Genomic DNA, 11,809 nt, shown 5'->3' on the forward strand with positions numbered 1-11,809 from the left:
GTTATCTGTAACCTTACTTCTTCGAATTCAATCAATAATGATCCCAGGAATACTCTCAGAAACGGTACTGGTAAATATCATTTACATTCTTTGGCATTACCAGAAATAAGTGCAGCATCCTTTGAACGATGGGCAAAATGCTGGTCCTTTTATGATAAAGCTATATAGATCAATACTTCTTTCCAAATCTGAAGAAAATAGCGTTCATTTAACGAATCGGATACATAAAAAGTTATATTAGAAAATTCGAAGATACGACTGCCTCTTTCATGCTATCGACACTTTAAATGGACGAAAATTGCCGTAACAAAGTCTTTTTTCAAATCAATATCTTATTTAAAACATTATATGAAGAATCTATTGAGAAATCATCGATTCACCGGTAACCATTGATAAAGTCAGATATGAATAAATCTATACTATTAATTAAATTGGCTTAAAGTGCTTTCCTATCAATATAGGAGAGGTATTGTAACACTTCGGCCCGAATTCACAAAGGTGGACTAAAGTTATACCGGGGTTAAATTTAGTCGGGGGTTAGCTAATACCGGGGTATAAAGTTAGTCCACCGCGCTATTCACAAACGGTGGACTTACTAATCCATGGACTAACTTTATACCCGGGTGCTAAAGTTAGTCCACGGCTGAGTTATACCCCGGGTATAACTTTAGTCCATGGATTAAATCATGAACTGAAGCTAGCATACTATTATAGCACTGCACTGAGCATGCTCAGTGTAATAAAGCAGTACTGAGCATGCTCAGAGCCGTATTTGAGAGTTTAGTCTGCTAGGCCTAGGGCCATCACATGAATTAGGAGGCAGAACTCAACCAAAAAATCATGTATCAGCAGCATGCACTTGAATTTCTTAGCAATGCGGTGTTGAGAACGAACATTGTCATTACTTATTTGTTAATATTGGCCAACTTAGGTTCGGACTAGCGCTACCTGCGTGCGAGCTAGCTCGGCTGCGCCTGCAGCATCGTACCGTATCTCTATCGAGTTCAAGCTCACCACAATGTATACGGTACACCGTATGGTAACGTGAACAAGTTATAACTTTTTTTAGACAGCTGCAGCAACCGGCTGTTTCGAGGGGGTTGTAAACATTTTTTTTTTCAATTTCTTATTTCTCAATTGGTGAGTGGAGGCAACGGAGTCCAGCGGAACAATCACAGAGACCAAAGTTGTTTTTAGTTTTGCCTTTTTGGTCTTATGTATGAAGTCCATATCGATCGGCATCGTAACACAGCAGTACGACGTGGATCTAGGCCTACCTAATCTATCTAATACTGTACTGCGTTTTTTTAGGCTTGAGGAAGTTAGATCTACGGAAGTTAAATCTAACGTTACACATCAATTAAATCTAAATGTTAGATTGAGTGCACATTATGATTTGTTTGATATAAATCATAACCAATCTGATACTATTGTATAATCCTACCTACCTTATATCGAAGTCCGGTGGAACTTTGCCCGGAGCTAGCTTTGATTGAAAATGGAAATATGGAATTGAATCTTTGTTTGGGTTTTGTCCCGGGTTAAGGTTGTGTACGTTAATTGGTACATGGTGGGGCCAGCGTCGCGTGGGGCCAAGCGACATGACCTTGACCCCTGCACTACTCTAGCTGATCCCGCGTCCACAAGCGTGCCCCTTTTCCTTTCCCTCTCCCTCAGAATTGACTTTCCCATTTGAAGTATTTTTTCAATTCATTTATTTATTCTTGTCTTTTTATATGTATCTCGATAAATGGATTTAAAAAAAATAATTTTAAGCGAGCAATTTTTTTTAATTGACAATTAAATTAACAAATATCCAAGTTTTTGTTAGATTTTCACATGATATATATAAAAGAATAATTCTATTTCACCCTAATTTCTTTTATCTTTCTTTTCTTGGTCATGAATTTATTATTTTTTTTTTTTGGGGGGGGAAGAGCCCCAAGTCCCCCCCCCACTCTGTAAGTCAGTTCTACCAACATCTCTAAAAGGAGCTGAGAAACTCATTGGTAGCTCCTCCACACTCAGGTCACTCTTGCAATCGCATTATTCCCAACCTTTACCTATTCTCCAGTTTGTGCTTGCAGTATTTTTTTTTGGGGGGTTAAGCTATTCACCATGCTTGCAGTATTTTTTTTCTTTAAAAGAAACACAATTTCCTTATCAGAAAAATAAAGACTTATCAACCCTGGATAAGTGTAAAGGGTATTCCACCCAATCAATGATATATTTGAAATTGGGGAAATAACAGTGGTGTACGTATTAAGCCCAAAATTTTGAGGGGGCTAAATATGGCATATCAGGTAAAATAAAATAAAAAATTGCAAGGAAAAATATTCAAAATTTTAATTGCAAATATCCAATTTTGTGATAGATTTGACATAATATTCAAAAAATATGTTTTACCCTTCTTTCTTTTTTTTTCTTGGTAATAAAGATTTTTTTGGGGAGGGGCTTTTTTCCATGGTCAGTGGTCCCCCTCTATACTTTCAAACTGAAGGGACTAAATTTCCCTAAAAGAAAATAACTTTTAACAAAGATTTATGCCATAACACCACTGGCCATTCTCTCAGTGACACATGTAGCAACCTTTACTCCTTTCATTTCTCATTTGCTTCCATCACATGTACATTATTGTGCATCTTAACGTGCCAAATACTTTTCTCTCAAAAGTTTTACTATAAATAATTTTGCAGTATACCCTACAACAAGTTTCTTGAAGTATATCCTCCTGCACAAGCAAGCAATCACTTGACTTTCTTCATACACAACCTTAACCAACATACCATTACCACCGCCCCTGCCTTACACATAACATTAATCTCTCCTTTGCAGTCTTTCTTATATAAATTTATTTTTTGCTTCCTGCAAGAACGATGAACCATGCAGCATATGGACAGAATTGATAAAAGAATTTAATTTTTGTTTTCTCCTGACACAATTACTTGAAAACGATATCAAAATAAAAGGACAAGTCCACCCCCACAAAGTTGATTTGAATAAAAAGAGAAAAATCAAACAAGTGTAACACTGAAAATTTCATCAAAATCTGATGTAAAGATATTAAATTATGACATTTTTAAAGTTTCGCTTGACCACACATAACAGTTTATATGTACATCCAGGTCGGTATGCAAACTATTTCTTTTTATTCTACTAGATGAAATATTCGAATTTCTCTTCATTGTCAAGTGAACCCAAGATTAGTCACTCCCTGAGCATGTGGAATTTGCATTATTTTAATAATATAATTTGGTTTAGTCAAGTTGGCCCTCAATGTCAAATCTGTAAAAAAATGAAATGTTGTACAATTCATACAACAAAAACAAAAGAAATAGTGAAGGACATCATTGACTGTCTCATTTGCATGCCACTGATCTCCACATATAACTGTGTTGTGAAAAATAACCCAAACTTATAAATGTCATAACGTTCCTATTTTACATCCATTTTTGATGAAATTTTCGGCATTATGCTAGGTTGATTTTTTTCTATTAATTCAAATCGAATTCTTTCTGGGGAGGACTTGACCTTTAAAATCAAAACTTATATGTACATGTGTAGTAGACAGAGCAGTTTATTTTGTACATTATTTTTTTTTAAAGTAGATTGAAATTCTTTACATAATGATACGAAGATTGAATAGACTGTTTACATTTTCTTAACAATGCATCAGAAACTCTGAATAAAAATAGATAAACAATGGATTAAAAAAAGTTTAGTCAAGATTTTAAACTCTACAGCTAAAGCATGAATATCACAGGTAATTAGGCAATTATATTTCTGAAAGAAATTAAAGGATGATTCTATCATAAAATAGTAATATCAAACAAATGATAATAGCTTGCAATGTATATATAGTGCTTACTACAGAAATGTATCTAGTGCCTATGAAAATAGGTGGGAAAAAAAAGGATATTCAGCAAAAATGATATTATATAATTTAAATTTGATAAATTAGGAAGCTGCATATGCTTAGAAATATGACCATTTAATTAACAAAGAGGTTTTGATATTGAAATCATGAGGCTTCAAACATTGATTGTTGTTTGAAAAAAATGGTATAAAAATAGACTTGAATCATAAGAATGACCAAGACCATCTCATGCCAAACTTAGTTAAGCATGAGCAAAATGTTGCTTATACCTCTCACATCCCTGCTTATACATTAGCCCATCGTGTGTGTCATTTATTTCCTGGAATTCACATCCCAAACCTTTTGTCAAACAAGAAAAATGTTGTGAATTTGGGTTTTTAAAAGCAAGATGGTCATTTGATCATAAATCGGAATGCATGAATACATCCTATTAACTAAGCTACCATTTTGTGATCACAAGTGTCCACTTTCATACACAGATAATCCAATGGAATGCTTAATACCCGAAGCACATGGTCCTTTTCTATTGACAACAGAATGCAGGCAGGAATTCATCAAAGAGAGGAGCAACGGATACCTGCAATAAGGATCAAAACAAAATGAATATTAAAAAATTTGCTCTTCGTTATTCTTTCTGGAAATATATCTTCATTGATCAAGCAATTAATACCCCCTTTACCTGAAGAGCAAAATGCATTTTTTTTTTTTACTATTTTTCATTTCTCCTGCAATAGGAAAGTTAGCAGATTATCTATATATTTTTTTCTTCTGTGAAATCTTAAAAATTGTCTTATTTCACATATAAAGAGTATAAAATTACAAGAAAATTTGACCAACAAGATTGAAATTTGATTAAATACAGTATGTAGTAGGGGCCAATATATGTTTTCTTCATTATCACATACATCTAGTAGGTGTTGAATACAGAGAATATCAAATTGAAAACTGAGTGTGTATACCAACCTATACATTTACAGAAGACCTGTTCTTCCTGCTAAGTACAGGGCTTGTTCCCCATCAGGACTCCTGATGTAGACATGGCCCCAATCGATAGCACCTACGACTCTTGGAAACCTGTAGCAATCATCAAATTGTCGCTGGGTGGTTTGAATTTCTCGTCATCGGACACTTCATTAACTGTTACTCCTTGCCATTGCCTCAGAAAAATCTTTGATGATTCTGCACACGGATGACTATGATATAGTTGCTTTGTCTGCTTGCATCTTCTAAAAGGTACCTTTAGTTAATGAATGATAAGTGATGTTGTGTAATTGCTTTATTGATATGAAAGCCAATTGATACTTTACCATTTACATTTGCAAACATTGTGCTTCTGTTATGAGCTGATGTTTATGATGCACTGGAACTGATTAAAGAGATTTTTCTTAGATTCACAAAAAAAAAATCTACTGCAATAACAATCCATGCAAAATGGAGAATATCTCTCTTAAGCTGGAATGACATACCAATATTTCTTTTTGGGTGATTATAAACCATCCTTCATGATAATTTCCCACTTGAATGACATATTTGTATTAAAAAATGTTGCTACATTCTAAAAAATGAGAGAAAAATAAAATCCCCACCCATTTGCAATCCAAAGGGTTACATGTTTCATTTCCACAACAAGTGGAATGCCTCTGGCCGTCTCACCTGCATCACGCGGTTCAATATAGCAGCAGTGCTGACTTTGAATACTACTCTAACTCGCACAAGATGTTCAGTGATACATGGTTACTCTTATGTCTACTTTTTATGAACTAGACCAATAAACTTACAGAGATATGATGGTTATTCAACAAAAAACCCAACATGGCCAAAGTTCATTGACCTTACATGACCTTTGACCTTGATCATGTGACCTGAAACTCGCACAGGATGTTCAGTGATACTTGATTACTCTTATGTACAAGTTTCATGAATCAGATCCATAAACTTTCAAAGTTATGATGGTAATTCAACAGATACACCCAATTCGGCCAAAGTTCATTGACCTTTGACCTTGGTCATGTGACCTGAAACGCGCACAGGATGTTCAGTGATACTTAATTACTCTAATGTCCAAGTTTAATGAACTAGACCAATAAACTTTCAAAGTTATGATGGTAATTCAACAGATACCCCCGATTCGGCCAAAGTTCATTGACCCTAAATGACCTTTGACCTTAATCATGAGACCTGAAACTTGCACAAAATGTTCAGCGATGCTTGATTACTATTATGTCCAAGTTTCATGAATCAGATCCATAAACTTTCAAAGTTATGATGGGAATTCAACAGATATCCCCAATTCGGCCAAAGTTCATTGACCCTAAATGACCTTTGACCTTGGTCATGTGACGTGAAACTCATGCAGGATGTTCAGTGATACTTTATTAACCTTATGTCCAAGTTTCATGAACTAGGTCCATATATTTTCTAAGTTATGATGACATTTCAAAAACTTAACCTCAGGTTAAGATTTCGATGTTGATTCCTCCAACATGGTCTAAGTTGATTGACCCTAAATGACCTTTGACCTTGGTCATGTGACATGAAACTCTAATAGGATGTTCAGTAATACTTGATTAACCTTATGGCCAAGTTTTATTAACTAGGTCCATATACTTTCTAAGTTATGACGTCATTTCAAAAACTTAACCTCAGGTTAAGATTTGATGTTGACGCCGCCGCCGCCGCCGCCGTCGCCGCCGCCGTCGGAAAAGCGGCGCCTATAGTCTCACTTTGCTTCGCAGGTGAGACAAAAACCTTTCTCTGAAATAACCCCAACACTCCCCCTCCCCTGTACTCCTGACTGAAAGCAGAAACAAAAATCATACAATTTGGATGATGAATTATATTAGGTTTTGCATTAATTATTTCTGTAAACCATGTGCATGTTATCATTAATATGCAAGAAGTGGCCTGATGATGTCACATCCACACATTTTCCATACATGAATGTACAAGGGTTCCACGATATTTGCTCTGGCGACAATTACTTAATGCTATGCAAAACATAAAACTTAATTTTCATGACTAGATACTTCCAACCCTTGATCCTTACATTATTCTGAACTCGCAATAACTATCTTAAATATATAATCAGCAGTCAACCACATTTTTACATTCCTGGAGGAAAAAAATGAACGATTATAATTTCAAATCACTAGAGAACAAGTGGGGATGTGAATATTGCATATTCATGAGGATACACAGAACTGTTTCCCCCAAGTAATGTAAAACTTTAAAATTGAATCAATTCATAATTCTCCATCCAATATTGATGGTTTTTGCGAGCCGAATTTTTCTTTATAAAAATCTCATTATTTTTGGCCTGGAGAATCGCTTTCATAGAACATAATTTGACCCCCCCCCCCCCCAATTACCTTCTGCTTTATAGTTCGCATATGCAAACTCACCAATGGCATAAAAACAAAGTCCTGTCAAAACATGTAACATGTCAGGCAATGTGTCGTTTCTCTCTGTTGGTAGCCCACTCTGAAAGGTTCATCCTTGTAGCATTCAAATGGATTCTTCCCGTCTCTTAATCCATGCTGTGGTCTTCCTATGTGTTGCTGAATCTGCATGGAAGTTGAAAGATTGTGTTGAAGAGTCATCATGAATGGGCAATTTACTCTTTGAATTTCATTTAATTCAAAAGTGTTTAAAGTGAGGAACAGAATGTCAAAGATTATACAGAAATCCCTAAAAAAAGATAGGATAAAAATGTCTAATTGTCATGAGTAGCTTTTCTATTTACCTACATGTACTTGTAAATGTGAAGAAAGAAAACTGCCAATTGTTGCTGATCATCATCATTGATCAAACCATGCGCGTCTAAGAGATGCTGAATCACTTTCAATTGGCTTGAATAGTGAAGGCAAGGCACTAATTTTATGGAACATTGTTTACACAAAAAGAGGGTATTGCTTGCGAGTGACTTTCGAATAACATATTTTCATGAATCTTCATCAAAGTCTCATTAAACTTTTTTTTTCTACATCCACCCCCCCCTGGCATTCATAAGACTGACTATGCTTTTTTCTCTCTTTTAAATAAATATTCAACAAAATGTCAGGATTAATTGGAGATCAACAAGCCTTTAAAAAAAAGCTAGTGACCAGTACACATATGCTTATAACATACAAGCAAGGTCCCCCCCCCTCTTCCTTTTTGTCAATTACTATGACAAGAATGAAAAAGTAACTAATTTTTTTCAATATGAATTGATAAGACATACCTCACTCTGTTGCAAGAAGGCACAGCAGTTCAAAAATGTGAGCCATGTTTGTCGTCTTGATTGATCACAATCTCACAATCTGCCGAGTATGGTCTGTTTCTGATATGGAAGAAAAAAAAAGAATGAAAAAATATTTATTCATCAATCATACTGCAATGTACTAGGCCTTATATCAAAGAAAAAAATAAAAAGCAGGTACAATTGTAGAATGATAAAATCCGCTGTTTCAAAGGAGTCTTTCAACATTTTCTGATTTTTTTTGTGAGAGGGGATGCTGCGGAGCCACATGAAGTCTCAGGGGAGCATATCTCTGACAGAAATAAACCTATTTATCGGTCTACTACAAATGTTTAGAACTAAAGATCAAATGCACTTGTAGTTATGTGCGGTCTCGTGTGGATTTAACATTGGAAGGACACCTTGTGAAAAAAAATACTTGAAACAAAGAGAGTGGGGTAGAGAAAATAACCCCCAAAAGATAGAATTTTCAAAGTTAGACCTCAGTTAGAATTACTCAAATTATTCAATTAGGCCTAGGATTTCCATTATTTTTTGTTTTGACGACACCGTAAATCTAGAAGTGATCGCAAATGCGATGCCGAAGGTAAGTAAAACTTAGTTTTAGTAAAATCAAAGTCATATTAAAATTAAGTTCATATACAGCTGTTGGAGTAAACAGTGGTGAGTGGAACCCAATCTTTTTAAAACATTTTTTTCCAAAAATATTTAAATCAGGGCTTAGCCTTAGACTCGAGTTGACCCTTATTAATTTTTTTTTTTACTCCAACGATGTTGTAGGACTAACTCTAACATGGCTACCAGGTAAGCCTGGCCATCTATCCAAGCCAAGGCAAAGCCAGCCCAGGGTAGAATGTCTAACGTTAGACCGGCTCTTGTATTTGTAACGTTAGAATTTTTTTTTATTTATTTTTATCGCTGCTCTCCTTGGTCTTGATTCACTTTTCAGACAAAATTCGATGCACAGTATTGTGTTGGCAGGGGTATCATAGACAACAAAAATTCCATGAAAATCACACAAAATCGAAAATCACTCAAAATCACTGCCTGGCATAACTAGTATCGGCCTTTCAATCACGCCTACCTCGCCTGTGAGTGTGACTGCTAATTGCGTCTCGCACTGCACTGCTCATCTGATAACCAAGAACGCACGCAAAAATACATGGCTGGGACTGAGCAGCTTAGAGACGCGACGATAACAATGATTAAGATACCATTTCAAGTTTTCGAGTACACTTTTTGGAAAGTTAAAGCTATCAATGATAGTTACAGATGGAACTGAATTCTCCGTCATGATTTAAGCTCCAATAAATTATGTAATTTACTTACAATCTCGGTCGAAGTCGTGAAATTTTAAGCTTTAGATAAGCCGATCACACCGAATCTCGTCTCCGTCCAAAAACCTTTTTTTTTGCAGCAAACTTTTCTGCAACCGCAATGCTGCTCTCTGATTGGTTAAAACCGTGGACTAACTTTAATCCACCGATTTAGTCCACCCCAAAGAGCTGACTAAATCGTGACGTCAAATGACGCGTTTTATACCCCGGTATAACTTTAGTCCACCTTTGTGAATCGCAAAAGTTAGTACCTAGGTACTAACTTTAGTCCATGGATTAAAATGACGTCAAATGACGCGTTTTATACCCCGGGTATAACTTTAGTCCACCTTTGTGAATTCGGGCCTTTATTTATATGTATAAACAAACTTGATCTGCCATTTGAAAAAGAAATATAAGTAAAAATTTTATATCATGTTCATATTCGCGTACATTCATGAAATAAGAAATCTTTGCCTGCCGAGAAAATTGGTTAAACCGCAAATAAAGGAAATACCAGAAAAAAAAATGACAAGCAAAAAAAAGGAAAGAAAGAAAGAGGTCTTTAAGTAAAAAAAAGGTGAATACGTCTGTTTTCATTGCATTTTTACATTGCAAATTATTAATTTTGCTTCTCAATAGGGGAGGGGGACGTCCCCTGCATAAGTTGTGACTCGTCGGGGGGAGGGGGTACAAAAAGTTATTTAGATTGATATTTTATTTAAAATTAGGAGACTATGCCTTAAAACCATTTCATATCAGTTCCTCGTATAGATATACCGGCCTCAAATCATATGGTAGAAATTATACAGAGTGTTCCTGTTTATAATGTATAAGCACATCTTTGTGAAAAGTACTTTTTGATCAATATAAAAGAAAAAAAATCACAAATGATAAATACTCGATACTTTCCTGAGATTTCGGCCTATAAAAGTACCTTTAAATTAAAGACAGTGGCTTGTTGATCAAGCTACTGCAAACAGTGACTAATAGCTAGTTATTTTACCATATTGTACTGCAACTAAAGGCCTGCAGTTCTCCGGTGAACGGAGGAATTCAACACATGCAGAAGAAGAAGAATTAACTAAGTGCTTGCCTTTCAAACGACAGGTAAAATATTTCATTTACAATTTGAAAACTTTATATCAGAAACCACTTCATAATACAATTCATCGTAAATGTCGATAAAGGCGGATGTGGTTCTGACTTCCAATTGCCTTCTGACTACTTGACTTCAGTTATTGTGTATTACTTTCATTTCGATTTAATTTCTTTTGAGAACTATTAAATATAATATTAATCAATATATATTTCATGCAGGTATAAAAGATTCGTTTGAGAAGGACATCGTCTTTTCCTGAGTGCCTTAATATTCCTGTTACATTCATCGTCATCAATTAACTCTTAAGTGTGTGTGTGTGGGTGTGGGTGTGGGGGGCACAGAGAGCGTTAATGCCGTAAAATGTTTGGAATCAATATTTCTTTTACTGTCAGTCTGAAAAAAAAAAGGTTAGTCACATATCGTGACTGGGAACGCGGGGATATATCTGTATTGTTGGAATCAATTGGAAGACGAAAGAGATAGAGAGAGAGAGAGAGAAAAAGATCCCTCTAGATATATCTTCAAATTATGAGTATAAAAGTTCCTAAAGGATCGAGCATAATAATTGCCGATATTGCCTCATACGCTTTCTCTGTTTTCCCTCTCCGTCCTCTTGCCCCCTTTTCTCTGTATTTATTCATTCATTTATTTTCTAAGAATTATGTTCTTATTTATTTGTTTATTTATTCATTTATATTTATTTATTTATTTAGTTATTTATTTATCTATTTATTTATTTATTCATTTATTTATTTATTCATTCATTCATTCATTCATTTATTTATATACTTATTTATTAATTCCTGGCAGGAATATTTTCCTTGAAACGCAGCGAACGTAACAGCTGCACTACTGCTAACGTCAGGGTAATTGCTGCATATACTGTAGAGGGCTTAGAGTCTTCTGACAAAGTAAGTATTAAGCACAATATAAGCAGGTTTAATTATGTATTTATTTGTATATTTGAAGAGCTCACTTGCAAAAGGGGTTAGGTCAATTTTACATCAAATTTGATATTTTTTGTCTCAATGTATAGATTTTTAGTAGCTCTATAAGATGATACAAAGAAAAGTTGAAATTCCCATTAAAAAGTGATCTAAAATGGCAAAGAAAAATCACTTTTTCAAAAGGAGTTAGGTCCATTTCAGTTTAGTTGAAAAGGGGTTAAGTCCACACAGATTTTTTTTTGGAAAAGAATATTTGTAGAAATATGAAGACAGGTGGATTTATTTTACCCCCAATTTTATGTTCTCATGGTAGGGTATCACGAAAAT

General features: G+C 34.9%; 1 long non-coding RNA gene across 1 annotated transcript; it reads right to left on the minus strand.

The window, feature by feature from the left end:
* Window positions 1–4,056: 4,056 nt before the first annotated feature.
* LOC121421565 lies at window positions 4,057–9,803 on the minus strand. Its single transcript, XR_005971001.1, has 5 exons — window positions 9,447–9,803; window positions 8,100–8,198; window positions 7,279–7,440; window positions 4,841–5,114; window positions 4,057–4,454 (listed from the first exon to the last, which is right to left on the minus strand). It is a non-coding gene; the product is annotated as an uncharacterized LOC121421565 (long non-coding RNA).
* Between the last annotated feature and the right edge of the window lie 2,006 nt (window positions 9,804–11,809).

Source organism: Lytechinus variegatus, chromosome 9, assembly GCF_018143015.1.
Source record: "Lytechinus variegatus isolate NC3 chromosome 9, Lvar_3.0, whole genome shotgun sequence".
Classification (NCBI taxonomy): domain Eukaryota; kingdom Metazoa; phylum Echinodermata; class Echinoidea; order Temnopleuroida; family Toxopneustidae; genus Lytechinus; species Lytechinus variegatus.